At 40.8% G+C, this 19528-nt stretch overlaps 2 protein-coding genes across 3 annotated transcripts in view; one reads left to right on the top strand and one right to left on the bottom strand.

Annotated features, from left to right (window-relative positions):
- PROC (protein C, inactivator of coagulation factors Va and VIIIa) overlaps window positions 1-15078 on the bottom strand; it is an 84233-nt gene extending 69155 nt beyond the window's left edge. The window contains exon 1 of the mRNA XM_069066858.1: window positions 14610-15078. The gene's annotated coding sequence lies outside the window, so the exon portion shown is untranslated. The remainder of the gene's footprint in view (window positions 1-14609) is intronic.
- A 126-nt stretch (window positions 15079-15204) lies between these two features.
- MAP3K2 (mitogen-activated protein kinase kinase kinase 2) overlaps window positions 15205-19528 on the top strand; it is a 98624-nt gene continuing 94300 nt past the window's right edge. Inside the window, exon 1 of one of the 2 annotated variants that reach the window (XM_069066857.1) lies at window positions 15205-15306. The gene's annotated coding sequence lies outside the window, so the exon portion shown is untranslated. Of the gene's footprint in view, window positions 15307-15939; window positions 16103-19528 lie in introns of those variants that run through there. The other variant, XM_069066856.1, reaches the window with a different exon arrangement.

Genomic DNA, 19528 nt, shown 5'->3' on the forward strand with positions numbered 1-19528 from the left:
GGACAGTGCTGTTGTTGCAGGGGTCTGGAGACTGTCCTGCAGACAGAGTGAATACTGTCCACTGGTGAAGGACAGTGCTGTTGTTGCAGGGGTCTGGGAACCTTTCTGTTGGTTCAGAAGCCCTGAAGAAGGATTTTCTGGTTGTATGTTTACAGAAATTCTGGGAGAGGGTTTTGCTAATGTGTTCAGGGGTTCTAGGACTGTTCTACAGACAGAGGATGAATTCATGAAGGGACTGGCAATGTATCTTATGGCCTTGCTAAGCCTTGTCTCCCCAGGAACTAAGATTGCTGAGAACTTGCCTCTGTCAAGATGAAGAAAAGACCTCCATTTGGGTATTAAGTGCTGTGTTTAAACTTGATGTAACTCTGGGGTAGATTCAATTGTGATCCAGGGGTGGGGAACTTTTGACCTTATGTTTGGAAACTAATCTCCATTTGAGAAGAGGGACTTTGTGGTGGATTAAATTAAGGTATAGCCTAGGGGTGGAGAAGTATTTAGAACAGAGACTTTGTAATTGATTGAATGATTGGAAGGTCCTGGGGTGGGGTAGTACTTGGAGATTATTTAATCAGCTTAGTAAATGCTGTATTTGGAATGATGTCATGTTTTGATCTTCTCTGTTCTTGGTTGGTCACTGAATAAAATGGAGAGCACCTATGCTGGTATTCTGAACCTTGGGAAGTTGCCTTTCCTTGGCATTACAGTACAAGAAGGGAGGGTGGATTGGGAGAAGCAGTGGTCAGAGGCAAAACACTTTTGAGGACAGATAAGGTGAAAGAAGAGAGAGAGACGGATAAACAGGGAGGAAAATAGGATGAAGGGAAATACACAGTAATCTTAACCATGAAAAAAATTGGACGTAAAACTAAGATGGTGGAGTAAAGGTAGGGACTAGCCTGAGCTCACCCCTAAACGTCTCCAAATCTCTTTTAGAAATGACTAAAAAAAAATTCTAGAGCAGCAGAACCCACAAAAAGATGGAAACACACTAACTTCAAGCGTAAGAAACCTTGGAAGGTTGGCAGGAAAGGTCAATTGCACCAGGTTGAGAGAGGAACACAGCCCAGTACAGACCACATCAGCACAAACAAAGCCACAGCAAACTTGGAGCAGGCCTCAGGCAGGAGTGGTAATTTCCAGGCCTCTCAGTCCACAGACACCAAAGACAGCTTGGAAGGTCAGCAGGAAGGGGCTGTCCCATTTGGGTGAGAGTGGAGCACAGTCCAACACAGGCCCTGCTAGCAAACCAGGAGTTCCAGGAAACCAGGAGCAGGCCTTGGGAGTAAATGAATTAGCAGCAGCAGCAGCAGGAATCCTCAGCCTGCAGACAATCCAGTTCGCCATCCTGGGTAGCAGTCTCAGGGTAAGAAGGAGCACCAGCACAGCAGTTTGTGGTCCCAGTGGAGGGAGGACCCTCCCCACAGTTCCAGCACAGAAAAGAGTGCTTGTGGTCACTCACAGACTGGAGCCCAGATCAGGAGAGCAGTACACACCTCTCCTTAGATCATATCACCTTGGAAGAACTGGAAACTTAGAGATCCCTAGAACTATCTCTAGCACAAAACCCCTGAAGCCTGGGATATCGAGCCCTCCACCCCAGAAACAAAGTCCTACTTTAACAAAAAGATAAAAGTTAAATTTATGGGCTAGGAAAATGAGTAAACAACAGAAAAAAAAAAAACTCTGACTATAGAAAGTTACTATGGTGATAAGGAAGATCAAAACATGCACTCAAAAGAAGACAACAAAGTCAAAGCTCCTCTATCCAAAAGCCTCCAAGAAAAATATGAATTGGTCTCGGGCCATGGAAGCACTCCAAAAAAAATTTGAAAATCAAGTAAGAGAGGTAGAAGAAAAATTGGGAAGAGAAATGAGAGCAATGCAATAAAATCGTGAAACATAGCTTGGTAAAGGAGACACAAAAAAATACTGAAGAAAATAATAGACTAGGCAAAATGGTAAAAGAGGTCCCAAAAGACAATGAGGAGAAGAATGCCTTAAAAAGAAAAATTGGTCAAATGGAAAAGGAGGCCAAAAGCTCACTGAAGAAAAGAATTCCTTAAAAACAATGAAAAAAATTTTACAGCAAGTGTATCTGATAAAAGGCCTCATTTCTCAAATATACAAAGAACTGAGTCAAATTTATGGTAAAGATTATTCCCCAATCGATAAATGGTCCAAGGATATGAATAGACAGTTTTCAGATGAAGAAATCAAAGCTATCTATAGCAATGTGAAAAAAAATGCTCTAAAAAGTATCGATTAAAGAAATGCAAATTAAAATAACTCTAAGCTACCACCTCACACATATCAAATTGGCTAATATTAAAGAAAAGGAAAATGACAAATGTTGGAGGGGATGTGGAAAAATTGGGACACTAAAATACTGTTGGTAGAGTTATGAACTGATGCAACTAATCTGGAAAGCAATTTGAAACTATGCTCAAAGGATAAAAACTATAAAACTGTACATATCCTTCAGCCCAGCAATAGCACTACTAGGTCTGTATTCCAAAAACATTTTTTTTAAAGCTCTTTTTGTGGTAACAAAGAATGGGAAATTGAGGGGATATCTATCAATTGGAGAATGGCTGAACAAGTCATGTGATGGAATACTATTGTGCTATAAGAAATAATGAGCAGGATGCCTTCAGAAAAACCTGGGAAGATTTATACGAACTGATGCAAACTGAAGTGAGCAGAACCAAATAATATATACAGTAATAGCAATATTGTACAATGATCAACTGTGAATGACTTAGCTATTCTTAGCAATGCAATGATCCAAGACAGTTCTAAAATATTTATGATGAAAAATGCTATCTACCTCCAGAGAAAGAACTTATGGAGTCTGAATACACACTTTTTAAACTTTATTTGATTTGTTTGTTTGTTTTTAATCTGTTTTCTTTCATATCATGACTAATATAGAAGTGTTTTATATGACTGCACAATAACCTATATCAAATAGTTTCTATTCTCAAGATATGGGAGGGAAAAAGAGAGAGACTCTGGAACTCAAAATTTTAAAAAACAAATGTTAAAAATTATGTATGTGTGTGTATAATTGGAAAATAAAATACTTAAAAGTAAAAAAAAAAAATTAAAAGAAATGATGAGGGAATAGTTTTAGAAAAACCTGGGAAGACTTGTATGAACTGATGCAAAATGAAGCAAGCAGAACCAGAATAATTTCTACAATAACAATATTGAAAAACAAGCAACCCTGAAAGACTTGGGAAATCTGAGCAACATCATAACCAGTCACAATTTCAACCAGCTCAGGATGAAACATACAATTCACCTCCAGATAGAGAGCTAATGAAGTTAGAGGGCAGACTGAGGCATTTTTTTTTTTTGTATTCCTTTCTTCCTTTCCCCATTCCCCTTTCTTAAAACGTTTAATGTGGGAATTTGTACTGCATGATTATACATATTTATAACAAGTTTTGTTTTTCTTGCCATTTCAATGGGTGTGGCAGTAGGAGGAGGGAAGGAGAGAATTTGGAACTGAAAATAAAATAGAATTTTTTTAAATGGAAGAACAAAAACAGAAGAAAATGGAAAAATAAAAATTATGGGGAAAAGAGGCAAGGGAACACAGAGAAAAGAGAAGAGATATTCAGGGCAGAGAGCACTTAGACGGGTAAGGGAAGCAAAAGGCAAAAGAGAGAATTCATGGCAATTAATGGGAGAAGAACGAGAGATGTTCATGAAAGACAGGCAGAATGGGAGAGAACCTCACGGAGGAAAAGGGAGAGAAAGCCAGGTATAAAGAACTGTCAAAATCTCTCATCCCTTCAGCCCGTGGCCTGGTCTCCATATCCCCTCTTAGCCAGGCTTCTCTCCACAGCTTTAGCCCTAATTCTACCTTAAAGAATTCTTGTGGTTTTTTTCTTTGTTCTATTGCTACATTCTTTGAAACTTGTCCTTTTTGCTCCATAAGTATCTTTTACTGAGACTGTAAGGTATTCAGAGCTATTTTTCAAAGTACCCTGTCTTTTTTATTCTCAGCTTACATTTATCTTGGGTTTCCAATAAGGTATTTTAAAATAGATCCTAGGCTTCCTGTGAATCCCACGTGATGTGGATATATAACCCTGGGTTCTCTAATGCTATTCAGGGAAGTGCAAGCTCTTATAGGATAGAAGGTGTTCAAGGATAAGCTGGACAACATACACACATACATACACACATATACATGTGTGTATGGATAGTATTATCATGGCCAAGCTAAGTGTACAATCTCATCACTAGAACATTGGCTACAATGTGATACAATCTTTTTTTTCAGACACAATTTATAAAAGGGATTCATGAAATTCCTGGAAGTAATTTGCTTTTAAATTCTATTTTTCTCCTAAATAATTACTACATTTGATTCTAATTTCCTTCTCTCAAACTGAATAGTCATATGGAATCATAGATTTAGAGCTGTAAGGAACCTCAGAGACTACCTAAGTTATTCTCATTTTACAAATAAGGAAATTGAGACCCTGGAAGGCTGAAATGACTTATCCAGGAGCGGGGAACCTGCAGCCTTGAAGCCACATGTGGCTTTCTAATTCCTTGGGTGAGCCTTTTGACTTTAGTCGAAGTTTTACAGAACAAATCCTTTTATTAAGAGGATTTATTCTGTGAAGTTGGATTCAGTCAAAGGATTGCACTTGAGGACTTAGAGGGCCACATGTTGCTTCAAGGCCACAGGTTTCCCACCCCTGGACTTCTCCAAGGTCATATGTATCAGAGGTAAATTGGAGAGGTTTTTTCCATGAATATGCCTGTACTGTGATCACAAGAGATTTGCTAATGAGCCAAAGCTAAAGATCTTTTTTACATGGGGCAGCATCTTCAGCTTGAGGACTTTCAGAATATTTCCACTAATGGTGTTTAAAGCTATGTTGCAGTTTTACAACTAGAAGAAATGGGTTTTAAAATTGTGGATTGAGGTATTCGGCATTTGTTAGAAAATTTGCCCTGGTCTTTAGCCTGAAGGTTTCTCATCCCTTGTGGTCTAAAAATTCCTTAAGTTTAAGGCTTTAGACTCACTAAAAATGATTTATGAAATGGCTGTGTTCTGGTGGGAACTGGTGGGAACAGTGGATTTGGAGTCAGAGGACCTGGGTCTGGCCTCTGCCGCTTACTTATAGAGCAGTTAGGTGACACAATGATTAAAATGTCTGATGTGAAGTCAGAAAGACTCATCTTCCTAAGTTCAAATCTGACCTCAAACACTTACCATCTATGTGACCCTGGGGAAGTCACTTAACGCTGTTTGCCTCCGTTTCTTATCTGTAAAATGAGCTGGAGAAGGAAGTGGCAAACCACTTTATTATCTTTGCCAACCCTACATAGGGTCCTAAAGAGTCAGACACAACTGAGCAACAACAAAATCTGCCACTTACTAGATCTGTGAACTAAACTAAGTGATTTAATTTGGAGTTGAAGGCTGCGGGGGTGCTCTGTACCCACATCTGTAAAATGAGTGCATTAGGTTCGATGAATTCTGAGGGCCTTCCAACTCTCTATCTATGCTCTTGCAACTTCCTTTCTTACCTTAAATTAGAAATTATGTTGCTTAAAATGAGGGTTGCCTGTAGTGTGCAAGGAACAGAGTGGAATAATCACATTTTAATACTCCATAACAGTAGGAAACAATTCTCCTAAAAACCTCAGTTGACTCATATCTATAAAAGGGTTTAATTATAAGGGCTCACAACATGAATAGACAGGCTGAGGTACAAAGTGGAATTGCATCCTTTCCAGGGACCAGTCCAGTGTTTTAACTAATGAAAAAGGCATAGCTAGACTTAGAGCCCAAGGAAATGACCTTTATAGAAGGTAGCATGCTAGACTTCCCAAGTCTAAGGGCCTGCCAAAGACGTCTTTATAGTCCCTACTACTTCTTTCAGGGAGGACACCTTAAAAAAGCTGTGATATCTAGCCCTGCCTGAAATAAAGTATTTTAAACTGTTCTACACTGCCTTTAAAAAAACAAATAAACATCAACCAAAAAAGAGACTCACTTCAAAGATTTTCATGCGAAATCACAGCAGAATCAAAATTCAGAGGCAAAAATAGTCTGCCTGTAACTTTTAACAATGTATACCCTGTTAACCTAGTTCTAGGGTAAGAGTATATAGGGATGAGTCATCCAAACCCACCCTGGCTATTAAATTCCCTCATCCCTCCCCTAACACATGAAGCTGGGAACTGGTTGCCAAGTAATAGGACATAACATATATAAATAAAATACAATTCGTTGCTGCAAAATCTGAGTGCATTTCTTGGTCTATTTACCATTCCTTTTGCTTCTTTTGTCTTTTCTTTCATTTATTTGAATTTCTGTACTACGTATTTCTCCTGGTGAAGCTCCAACAAAAATGAATGAAAGGATGTTAGGACCTTAGTAACTAGGAAAATGTGGGGATCAAGAACTTTTATAAGCCTCCTAGATAATTTAACTGAGACTTCTGGTAGAAAATGAATGAAAGACTGCAGAGGAGGCAGGCCCAGGACTGGAGGGAAGTGGTAAGACAAAGGAGTGGGTGGTAGCAGCTGTACTAAATCTTTACTATTCTAATTAGATAAGTAATGTATAACAACTTGTAAATAAAGCTGAGATTGCAGACGATTTTTAAAGCTAACTTGGGATTTCTTTTCTCTCTCCAGGAACTGAATATGGAAGATTGCTTGGTCAATACTGTAACAACAGAATGGAATTTATTCTTTGCAAAGAACTCTAACATAGTACCAAAGGACATGTGCTACACTTGATTATCTTATTGTTATATTACCCTGTATTATTCTCCATTTTGTTTCATCTATTAGTCATGTCTCCTCAGTTTGTTTGTAAGCTTCTTGCGGGCACTGTGCCATATCACAAGCTGTGGGGTGGGGTGGGGTGGGGGGAGTATAGCGTGGTCTGGTAGACAGAAGTCTAGACTTGCAACAGAAATATCTGGGTTATTATCCTGCCTCTAACACTTCCTGGCTGTGTGACTATGAACAAGTTTTTCAGCCTATCTGATCCTCAGTTTCCTCTTCTGTAAAGGGGAGATGATAAAACCTATAGCATATTCTTCACAGTACTGCTGATGAATGGCTTCAATTCCTTCCATTTTACTTGTAAAGATGAGTTATAGAATCATATGACATTAGATTAAAAGGGGCAAGACTATATATGCAAATAAGTATGACTAACTTGTAGGGTTTGGGGAAAAGGGAGACAGGACAGGCAAACAAGAACTGTGTTCACTAAGTTACAGAGTTAGTCCAAAGTGTTCTTAAATGACTTTTAGAATCCTCCAAAGTAGCTTTGAAAGTGTTGGTTTAATTATGTTCGGTATTGATATCTGGAATGGAGAACCATGGCTTTGAGGAGGCAAATGGCTGGAGCTAAGTTGAGAAATACAGGTATAACCTGGGCACTTCCTAGTTGGTAGTAACAGCTGGTATCTGTAAAATAGGGAGCGGTCAGAGGAGGAAGGCAATTAAGGAGTGGCATTTGGACCTGGGCATCTGGAAGCAGGGTGTGAATGGCAGTGATGAAGAGAGAAATTAGTGGGTTCTGAGTTCCAAAGCTGATCTTACCACTGAGTATTGTGAGGTCTTAAGACAGCTACTTAACCTTTTAGTAATTTTGTTTCCTGATATGTAAAATAAGAATAATTAGGCTCACCTACTTTTCTGGACTTTTATGAGGAAGGACTAGCATATGAATGGTAAATATAAGAAGATAAAGGAGGATCCCTAGAGTCCCTTCCAAATCTATATCCTGGAAGCCTATAATCCCAGAAGAAAAAGGAAGAAGAAAGTGGGGAAAGACTTCAGAGGTCACCTAGTCAATTTAACAGAGGAGGAAACAGTTGAAGAAACATGAAGTTCTAAAGTCAAATATAACAAATTATTGGCAGAAAGTCAAGGATTAGAATCCAGGACTCTTAACTGTTCCGTGAGGAAGAGAACAAAGAGAAAGGATAATACTGTAGGAGAAAGAAATGAAGTAGGTCATTGGCATTTGGCTGTTTGGACACAGATGTCAGTGAAAAAGCCTAGAAAATAGGAAACAACTGTTGGAAGTGAAAGTTTAAAGGACACAATCCAGGAACACTGGTCTAGACACCAAATTATGAGATAACAGTTCAGTGACAATTATTTGGCAACTTAAATATTATGTGTGGACAGATATATTTAAAAGTATTATTATCATTATTATTGTTATCATGATAACAGATGGACAGCTTGAATACCCTACTGGTACCCATGGAATATAAAAAGCCCTAGAAGAAGGTCTCCAGCATGTTGTAAGGATCTAATGCAGAACATGAGCAAGAACTGCACCAGGTGAGATGGGCTGGGATTTGCACTGTTGGACCTACATCAGCGAGATCCCACATCCACTGAAGTATTTAAAACAAACATTTACATGTAAAACAAACAGCAGTTAATGAACAATTCAAACAAATATGGAAGTAAATTTCCAGCCAATTTCCCTAAATTTGAACCATTTACATCTAAATCACATAGACAGAAAATCACAAAATGATGCAAAAGTACACAAAAATGATTTTAGCAAAATGATATCAATTTTTAAAAAATCTTTTCACAAGATGTTAAGGTGTACAATATTTCAAAATCGACAAATAATTCAATGTAATTTCAAATATAAGTGGCTAAAAACAACCACACCCTTGGCCCCAACTAGAGTAAACAGAGCCATAATCTCTCTAAAATAAGTCACCCTTAGTATTATAGGCAAGACCAAAGAGTTGATTTTGTTTTATACCCTGAAAGTCAGAAAATGTTGTCTGTATTGAAATAGTGGCCACAAAATTTATCTTTAAAAATCTAGAAAAGATATGGAACCAAATCTCGAGGGGGAAATCCAGAAAAAGTCACAGTGAGTCATTTGTCCAGCCCAACTCAACATAAGGAAACAGACAGGGAAGTCCAAAGACACAGGAGCCAGGCCATGTGCAAACACTCCAGAGCCCAGGGAAAGGCCTTGCCAGCAAGGCAAAAGGAGGTTTCAGACACTAGAGTGCCCCAAGACTCATAGCAAAAACAACTGATCTGCAAGACCAGGTTGAGGAGAAAAAATTAATAATCACTGGACTACCTGAACATTTATGATAAAAAAAAAGACCCTAGGCATCCTATTTGAAGAAATCTTAAAACTGCCCAGATATCTTAGAAATAGAAGGTAAAGTGGAAATAGAAAGAATTCACTGATCACCTCCTGAAAAGAAATCCAAAATGAAAACTCCTAGGAACATCATAGCCAAAATCCTGTGTTTCCATATCAAAATGAAAATAGTGCAAGCAATCAAAAAGAAAGAATTCAAGTACTGAGGAGCCACAGTCAGGATCACACATAATTTAGCAACCACCACTAAGAAGGACTAGAGAATTTTAAGTACCATATTCCAGAAGGCAAAAAAGGACTGAGCTTTGGGTGGCTAGATGAATAGAATGAATAGAACACCGGCCCTGGAGTCAGGATGATCTGAGTTCAAATGCAGCCTCAGACACTTGACACTTACTAGCCATGTGACTTTGGGCAAGTCACTTAACCCCAACTGCCCTCCAAAAAGCAAAAAAAAAAAAAAAAGATTGAGCTTTACAGCCAAGAATAAATTATCCAGCAAAACTGAGAATGATGCTCTAGAAGAAAAAAAATTGATCTTAAATGAAATAGAGGACTTCCAAGCATTCTTGATGAAAAAACCAGTGTTGGATAGGAATGTTGAAGTTCAGACACAGAAGTGAAGAGAAACATAAAAAGATAAAGATGAATGAACAATGATAAAGGAATGGGGATAAACTGCTAACATTAAATTATGAGGAAATGATGCATGTCTCTTTTGAACCCAAGCATCAACAGGAGCCACAGAGAGGATAAAATTAGGTAAGACCCAGGAGTGGCTCTGTTGTTCAAGATCTTAAGAATGGAAAGAAAGGGGAAGACGAATAAACTGGTATTGAAAGGAAAGGAAGGTTAGAGAAAATTATCTCATATGACCAGATTATGCAAGTAGACATCTATACAAACATGAAAGAACCCAGTAGATGGGAGGGAGTAGCTGACACTTGAACCTCACTCTCATCTGAACTGCTGAAAAGAGAGAATACACACACACAGGAAGTTGGGTAGAGAAGTATATTTCATTCAACAAGGAAATAGGAGGAAAAGGGGAGAAAGAAGGAAAGAGAATTAAAGAGAGGGTAGATTAAAAGAGGGACTAGTCCTAAGCAAGACAAACTCTATATACAAAAATATTTATATTTTTATAAAAATTATATAATAAAAATAAAGCTCTTTGTGTGTTATCAAAGAATGGGAATCTGAGGGGGTGCTCATAAACTGAGGAATTAATAAGTTATAAATGTAATGGAATATTTTTGTTCTGAACTCTCAGTGTAATGACCAACTAGGATTCCAGAGGACAAGTGAAGAAACATGCTACCCACCTCCTGATAATGAGGTGAAGGACTGAGAGTGCATAATGAAACAAAATTTTTTGGTCATAGCCAGTGTGGAAAGTTGTTTTGATTGACTATACATGTTTGCAATGGTTTTACTGTTCTTGTACTCTCAATTGCAGGGGTGGGGCTTGGGAAAGGAGATAAGAAGTGGGATTTTAGATAATTAAAACTGAATATTTTTAAAAAACAAAAAAGTGTATGTTATCGGCTCAATATTGTTCATACCAATACAGAAGTCATCAACATAGATAACTGAAATCTATGAACCTTCTGCTGGGGGGTATAGTTCCACTCCCCATTTCAGGAAAATTTGTGCCATTGTTTAATAAAAGTGGCCAATCAAGAAGTCATTTACCTGTTCCCACTCCCCACTCTCCCTTGTTAGACTCTAGATTCTATGTGGGCACAGACAGTCTTATTCTTTTGTATTCTCTACGTGATCAATAGCTGTGTATTGAACATTTTTTAAAGCAAACATTTACCTCCCTAATTATATCTTGTTTAGGCTAATATTAAATTTTATTTTGCATTCATCAAACACAAACGAGCTAAGTGAAAGTGTGTCTGGTATGTGCTAGGTAGCTAGGATAAGCACAACTAGAATTTTTAAAATAGCCTCAAATGATCTCCAAATCACATCATCTCCATGGGGGTAATCACCGCCTCTGTCCAAAGCCTGGGCCCTCCACTTCTGGTCCTCTGGGAAGCATTTCTGTTTAGCATTCCTTCCACTACACCACGCCACAGTGCTTCCCCCGTGACGGGCCCCACCTCACAATAGCCTCCAGAGTCACCGCTAGCTCGAATTCTTTCTCCTGTCCTTTCTTCTATCCTCTGCCGCTTGTGAGGCCTGGGAAAGATGCTAATTTAGAGAAGCCAAAGTCATCCACTGCATCCCAGGCCATCGCTGACGATCATCTTGACTTTTATGATCAATCATCTTGACTTTTATCTTGCAGCTGGACTTCGATGACCCTGGAGGAGAGTGAGGCAACTTTGCCAAGCTCTGCCTCACTTAAATCCAATTCACAAGCAAGTCAAGGTATCACCCTCTTGGGGTCATTAGTCTTCTTTGAGAACAAAGGATGAGCAACAGAAATCATCTCCATCCTTCTCAACTCTGCCTCCAGGTATGCTAGACGCTTCCATGGTCTCCTCTGCCCTCTAGTTCCATAATGAACAAATCTCCCTTTATGCCGGGCTTCTTACTCTCATATTTCTTCCATTTTCTGGTACTCAAAAAAACTCGAGCAAAATTATATCCATCTGCTCCCTTAAATATTATTTGTCTAGTGGATGTGGTTTTTCGGTTCAATATAACTTCTGATGGCTATTTCGTTAAAAGCTTCACGTCCAAGTTGTTGTTCAGTCACTTCAGTCACGCCTGACTCTTCATGATCCCATTTGGAGTTTTCTTGGCAAAGACACTGGAGTGGTTTACCATTTCATTCTCCAGATCATTTTCCAGATGAGGAAACTGAGGTAGAGTTAAATGTCTTGCCCAGGGTCCCTCAGCTAGTTAAGTGTCTGAGGCCAGATTTGAACTCAGGAAGATGAGTCTTTCTAGGCCCGGCATTCTATCCATTACACCACTCAGCTGCCTTTATATCCAAATTGACCCCTTTCTCACCAAATACCAGTTCCATAATGAACATACATACCAAGTAACAAAGAAATTCATTTATACAAGTTGACAGTAAAAGAGAACAAGAGAAAATACACATAAGAGAATAAACATCAGACAAATACAGGGTGAAGGAGCTCTCCCTTTAGGAGGTAACAGCAAGGGAGAAAGAGAGAGAGAGAGAAAGAGAGTCCTATACAAATGGGTTTTGGGACTTGGCTTATATATGGAAGGTGTTTTGTGAAGCATCCAAATGGAAGAGGACCTCCCTCTACATGATGGGTTCCAACAGATGGATGCTTTTTTTTTTGGAGGGGGGAAGGTAGGGCAATTGGGGTTAAGTGACTTGCTCAAGGTCACATGACTAGTTTTGTGTTATGTGTCAGAGGCCAAATTTGAACTCAGGTCTTCCTGACTCCAGGGCAGGTGCTCTACTCACTGTGCCACCTAGCCTCCCCTGGAGGCTTCTTTTTGCAGAAGACAATGTGCTGTCTACATAGAGCTGTCTGGTAGGAGCCAGAGTGTGATAATGTTAATGTAAGATACACTGAGTAAATGTAAATAGTAAAAGAAGCTTGAACTATGCCACGGAAAAACTTGCATATGACCCTTCGCCATCTCTGGCACTATGCCTTCTTTGTTCTGCTTCTAGATATCTGACCAAGTCTAATTAAGAGCGGTGTAGGGATACACTATGAAGTCTTCCTGCTGCCAAGGTCCTGTGAGTAAAATCTCCAAACTCCCCCAATTAATCCAATAAATCTATCTACACATATATCCCTGTGCTAGAGTGGACTGCCCTTCTTTCTTTGGTATCTTGGTACTCTCTCAGAGGATTTGCCACTCTCTAAGTGACATAATCAGCACAGATTATATACTATACACATACTGTGCATTTTAAAAATTGGTATAGTTGGCAGGATCTTATGTCTCTACACAAGCCCTGTAACATCACCGGGCATCTTCAATTCAATCCATTATTAATTCAATTCAATTCAAACTGCATTATTTAGCACCTACTATGTGTCAGAAATTGTGCTAAGTGATGGCAACATGAAGATGAAATAAATGTCCCTGTCCTGAAAGAACTTGTGTGATTAAAACATAATTTGTAAAGGTTTAACTAAATAAAAATACAACAAAACATTTTTTGTTGCCTAGTCGTTTTGATCTTGTCTGACTTCACAATCCCTATTTGGGATTTTCTTGGCAAGGAACTAGAGTAATTTGCCATTTTCTTTGCCAACAATACAACATATATAACGTTACTTTGTGATTTTATAAATCTATATTGGCAGATCATGAGAGATCAGCCTCTATTTGAATTTGACACTGTTAGACTAGAGCACTAACATCTGACGGGATTAGTAAAGAGATTGGCCTAATAAATCCATATAGAAAAACCAAATTATTTAATAGTCCCATTCCGTTACATATAGTTGAATGGCCAATTTGTGGGTTACTATGGTTTTCATCTATGTACATAATTTCCTCCACTAAAAACAGTTACCTAGAGGTATTGAGAGGTTATGTGACTTGCTCATTGTTACATAGCTACAATGTGTCAAAGGAAGTCCCTGACCTCAGATTTTCCTAACTCCAAGACTGGCCCACATGGTGGCTTTCTAAATTACAGCTAAATCCAGATTAGTGCAAATAATGAAACCCACCTGGGAAATGGTTGTATGGATTCCAATTCATACTAATCCAAGTTACAATTATGTAAAATATCTTAATTTGCTCCAGACAAACAGAAATATGCATTTTTACTTTATCGCAATTCAAATTCAAATACTGTGTCCATTTTACAGGATTATTTGCACTAACCTGGACCTGGCTGTGCTATATCCATACATGTATCTGTTTCCACAATTGAGTAAGTTGGGCCTACAACTGAACAAGAGAAAGACACTAGGTGGGATTGCATTTGGGAAACTGCACAGTGCCTCTGGAAATCCTAAACTGTATCCTGTAACACAACCATTTAAACACAAACATTTTTCCAGTATTAGTGTTTTCTTGGCAAAAGAACGCTGGAGTGGTCTGCCATTCCCTTCTCCAGTTAATTTTACAGATGAGGAACTGAGGCAACAGGGTTAAGTGACTGGCCCAGGGTCACACGGTAAATGTCTGAGGTCACAGTTGAACTCATGCTATCCACTGAGCCACCTCGCTGCCCACAACTTAGGCAGGCTGGCCTTGGAGTCAGAAAATCTGGGTTCCACTTCTGCCTGTATGCCTGAACAAGTCCCTTCAGCTTTCAGTGCTCGGGCAACTTCTCTAAGAGTAAAAAGTCTCAGAGAAGGTGGAGATCTGCATCGACGGAGGGAATTTCCTCCTTGGGAATCTCCCCCATCGAGGAAACCTCAGTTCCTAGTCCCACACATCGGTCGGGCACGGAGAGGCAAAGAGGAAACTCCCACCGCCCCTGCTCCCCAGGATCTTCCAACAGCCTGAGTTATTCCCGTAAGGAAAGTGCCGATCCATAACACACCTTTAAAAAGTGTTCGGGCTGAAGGCCCAAAGGCGGGAGGCCCCACCACGTGGCCAGCACCAAGGCCCTCGGGCTGCCGGCATCCCGGCTGGTAAGGTCACCGCGCTTTTCCTGGCCTCGGTTTCCTCCTCTGTAAAACGAGATGACTGGCTTTGCCTGTTCAGTCTCATACAGAATTCTGATTCCCTCCTTTTACCCGGACGTTGCGAGGGGCCCCGTCCCGAAAACAAAACAGAGTTAACAAAACAAAAACACTTTGGGTTTGACGTTCTTCTCGGCGGTCAGTTATTGCAGCCTCCCCAGGGGAAGAGGTGGGGGTAATTATTAACTGAAGGGTTTTTCTGCCTTTCGAAGTAGGAAGGCCAAGCTGGGCGGAGTCGGGATTCGGGGGCCGGGCATCGCGACACCCACCGGAGACCCGACTCAGACCCAGCGCCTCGGGCCGGGGGGCGTAAGGAGTACAGACAGGCTGGAGTTCCCCCACACTGCGCCTTCACTGCGCAGGCGCGAATGGCCTCCTTCCCGTAACAGTACTAGGCTTGCGCAGCCGCAGGGGCGCTCCAGAGCGAACGAGCGCGCGCCCGGCGTTTCCTTTGCCGCCTCCCCTCTCCCCTCTCTCCTCTCTCCCGCATTTCCCCGGCACGAAGTTTGAGCGCGCGTGCGCGCGCGAGCCCAAGACAGCGCGGCGCGCACGCGGGTAAGGGTCGATGGAGCTGGGGCTGGTGACGCCTCCCGCGCGCGGTTCTCTACGTCACGGCTGCGTGTGTAGTGGCGGCAGGGCTGCCGTCGGCGACGGCGGCTTAGGCAAGCGGCTTGGCTGCTCGGGCAGGAGGGGGTGGGGTGGCTTGGCTCGGCGGCGGACGGAGTAGACGACGACGGAGAAGACGAGTCCGGCTCCTCCTCTCCCCTCGCCTCCTCCCTCAATCCCCACCGGTGAGGAGCTTCGGCCGCCGCCGCCAGCCCCAGCCGCTCGTCACTGCTGGGGCCTCGGGGAGCGCCAGGCCGCGCAGCTTCCCCTTTTTTTTTCCCCTCCGCCGCGGCCAGCCAGGCCCCCGCCGGCTGTAGCCGGCCTCCGCAGGAGGGGGACGGCGGGCTGCCCTTTCCTCGCCGCCGCCGGGGGCTCCATGTGAGAGACGGGCCTGGCCCTCGCCGGCCGCCAGCTGCGTGACTGCCTCGCTTCTCCGAGCCCGGACCGGCCGCCTCGCCTCCTCCCCTCCTCTCTCGGGGGTCCCTCCGCTGTCACCCGCGCCCGGGTCCGCGCTTTCTTCCCTCCCCCCCAGCCCCCGGGGGGGGAGCGGTGACAGGCCGGGAAGGGGGAGGGGGGGCGGGGGTGGGCCGAAGGTGGGGGCGCCCCCCAGCCCAACCCCCTAGGAGGATCGCAGAGGGCCCCCCTTGGACCCGTGGAGCACCAGGAAAGGCCGTCGACCTAACCAGGCACGGACTCCTGGTCTGGCTGGTGACGGCCCCCCGCCCCCTGCAGTGCTTGGAGCCAGGTACGTGTGTGTGTGTGTGTGTGTGTGTGTGTGTGTGTGTGTGTGTGTGTGTACACGGTGGTGGTGATTCCAGTGCAAGGGTAAAGGGCTGGGCTTGAGGGGGGGAGCATACATGTGGCAGCTGGGCCGCTGCCTGGAGGAAGATGGAGGTACGGGGTGTTGGGGTCACTGGAGAGCAGGGATGGCCCTCCAGGAAGGCCTCGGCATCGGTCGGGGTGCTGTCTGCAGACGCGCCGTTGTGTGTAGACCAGGGCCTTGTAAACTCTCGGGGCTGTCACTGCCTGGGATAAGGAAGGGAAGCGCCTGTTGGTGGCACTTACGGGCCTGTGGATCACTAGGTTCTGGTTTTGCACTGATTTGGTTCTTTTAGGAAGACAGGCTTTAATAATGTAGGGTGGACCTCTGGAGCTTATCAGTTTTGTTTCCAGGACCCACTTTTTAGAAAAGTGGGTTGATGGGGTGGGGGGAATTGTGGAAATGAGGAATTTGCAACAGTTTTAGAAGACTGGTTAGGAACAGTCTGGGGAGTTAGAAGCATTTCACAGCCCCCAAAGTACCTGTCTAAAAAGTATCACGTTTCTTTAGTACCCTTCGATTTAAAGTTTATTTCCATTGTATTCTTAAAGAAGTATTTACAGGCATCTGAGCTATACCCAGATTTTGCTAGGGATGCGTGTGTTGAAGGTGTGAGCTAAATAAACAGTTCCCTCTTTGGGCTGGGTACTAAGTACAAACAATTACTGTACTCTCCTGGACTCCAGCTTTTTCCATGAGATTCTCAACTTAGCCAAGAAATTTTTTTTTTCTTTCTCTTTTCATAATATTTAAAGGTTTTTTTTTTCCAGTTGCCTTTTTGTTGTTAGGGTTTGGGGGAAAATGCCTGTTTACTCTTTAATAATATGAAGAGATGTAAATTGCTGTTGTATTTATTTTGCAATTGGCTTTTGATGAATGTGAGAGATTTAGAAAGTTAGGTGTTTTACTTGAGATTTCCTGCTTGATAAATTTGTTGTTAGACATGTGGAAGTGGCCACACACTGAACTAATTTTCAAGTCTTATTTCTTCTTGTCTGAATTATAATGTTAATGAATTATTTGAACACTTTGTTTAGGAAATCATCGAAAATTACCTCCTGTCAGTTTTGTTTAATTGAATTTTCATTCCTTTGCAGTGAAGGATGAATGTATACTGTGTATGCTAACTTAAAAAGATCCATTTCATTACTTTTTTTCAGAAAATTATTAAAGTAAGGAACCAGAGATACTTAATAAATTATTTTTTAAAAACTCATAACAGATTTGGTGTACACAGTTATTTCTTTACACTTGCTTAAGAAAAATACAGTTACAGTATTTGTGAAATTAGTTTTTCATGTCTGTAATATTCTCTAACATTAGTCAGTGCCTACAACTATGCTAAGAACTTTAGTATGATATCTGACAAATTGAAGAAAAAGATTATAGAATTAAAGGAATTTTTAAATGATTTACAGATTGATTTATTCTTTGTAAAAGTGTGAATTCATTTGACTGAGTTATATAGACATTGGTGGAATGATTATATAGTTATGATCCATATAAAGGTTTGTTCTGAAATAAGCATCTACTAATAGATCTGACTTGGCTTTTTGGGGAAACTTTACAAACTTTTAAGAAAACATCCTAAGGAGGTAGGAGGTCTTTGTATTTACCTTGTCATATTTGCCTTATTTTTCAAGGGCAGATAGTTATAATATGTTAGATACATGCATGCCTTGCTTTAAGCAAGCCTATATAGAAATCTAAATTTACACAAAATTCAATTAATCCAGAAATGTCATTTTTTACTTTACAAAAAAGATGAATGATAAAAGCACATTCTCTTAATGCATTTAAAATATCTGATGGTGGGGGGGGAGGGGGAAATACATGCAATTTTTTTAAAGAACGCATCTCTACTCTCTAATGTAAAGCAAGATAGTTGTGTATGAGTTGCTTTTACAAGAAGTCTAAGAAGATGTTAAATATTTACTACAAAATGTATCATTTGATCTTGGGTGTCCTCTGAACTCTTTGGGACATATATTGCCTCTGTTACTCATAGCAATTAATCATGTATTGCTTTTTAACATCTATTGTTACTTAAGTAAGTTATTTAGTGTTTGTGTACGTAGCTTATCTCCCCAACTAGAAAGAGCTGGGGAAAGATCTTACACTTTTTTGTGCCCCACACAGTGTCTAGTAAACGCTCAGATCTTAATAGTTTTCAGCAAAGCAAACCTTATTTTCTTTTAGGTTATAATTATACAATTAGAGATATATTCTAATGGAAAAATTTACCAGTATGATGGTTAGCAATATGGTTGTATGTGTTCCTTGAAGCAAATGTAAGAATGATGTTAAAACCACCTCATTGTCTCTGGTGCCTTGATTAGATGAGAATACTTTTTGGTTGAATTATAGAATCAGAACTGGGTGAATGGGACTAGTACGCCATCTTTAATTATTCAAATCTACTATGTGAGAGACTGGAGCATGCCCTAAACAATTTGTATGAAAGGGAGAAACTATCTCAGAAAAAGTTGGCGGGGGGGATACAGAGATCTGGGTTTGGAAGGTTAGAGCAAGCATGGAGCAAAGGGAGGACTGAGCTGGGTCAGAGAATTGAGATGTCTAGGAGAGTCTTTGACTCTAGGGATATTTCAGAGGAGGACCCAGTGTGAGTGAAGTCCTAAGAAAAGACACGTTTTTTTCACCAACCTCCCATCTAGCTGCCTGGATGTACTAGATTATAGTACCTGTTCACAGGTACTGTAATATAATCTGTTGTTGCACAGATGCTTCCTGAAAACTGAATTTTTCCTGTACTATAAAGACAAGGAATAACTAGAGACATACAAATGTAAGATGAGAGAGAGCTTTGCTAGGTATTAGTAATTTTTGTAATTGGGTGCTTGCAGCAGTTGTTACTGAACTCAGAACTTTTCATCTAAAATAAACTCCCTAAGTCAGGAGGATCTGAGTTTGAATCCAGCCTCAGACACTTAGTAGCAGTGTGACCCATAGTAAAGTCACAAATCTAATTGTCTCAAAAAATAAATAAATAGATAAATGAAATCCCTAGAACTGAAAAAGAAGGGAACCAGGTGGACTTTAGGAATCATTGTATTGCCCTTAGGCTTAAGATGAGCTAATGATTATAACAGGATATTTATAGACATTGCCTTCAGTGATCTTAGAAAACTGCTTAAATATTTCCTATTTTATTAATTAATACTGCATTATCTTCTTGGGTAAGAAGTATTAGGACCTCTTTGTCAACTATTTAATAACTACAGTTTTAGAAACAATAAATATTGATAAATAAGTGAATTGTCTCTCTGCTGAGATGCAAATTAAAGAAGTAGATATCTGGAAAAAAGAGTTTTTGTAAGACTTTTCTGGTTA

The sequence above is a fragment of the Petaurus breviceps genome, unplaced genomic scaffold (genome assembly GCF_028583685.1).
Source record: "Petaurus breviceps papuanus isolate PSGF00001 unplaced genomic scaffold, PetGlider_PUasm1.0 90731, whole genome shotgun sequence".
In the NCBI taxonomy this organism is placed as follows: Eukaryota; Metazoa; Chordata; class Mammalia; order Diprotodontia; family Petauridae; genus Petaurus; species Petaurus breviceps.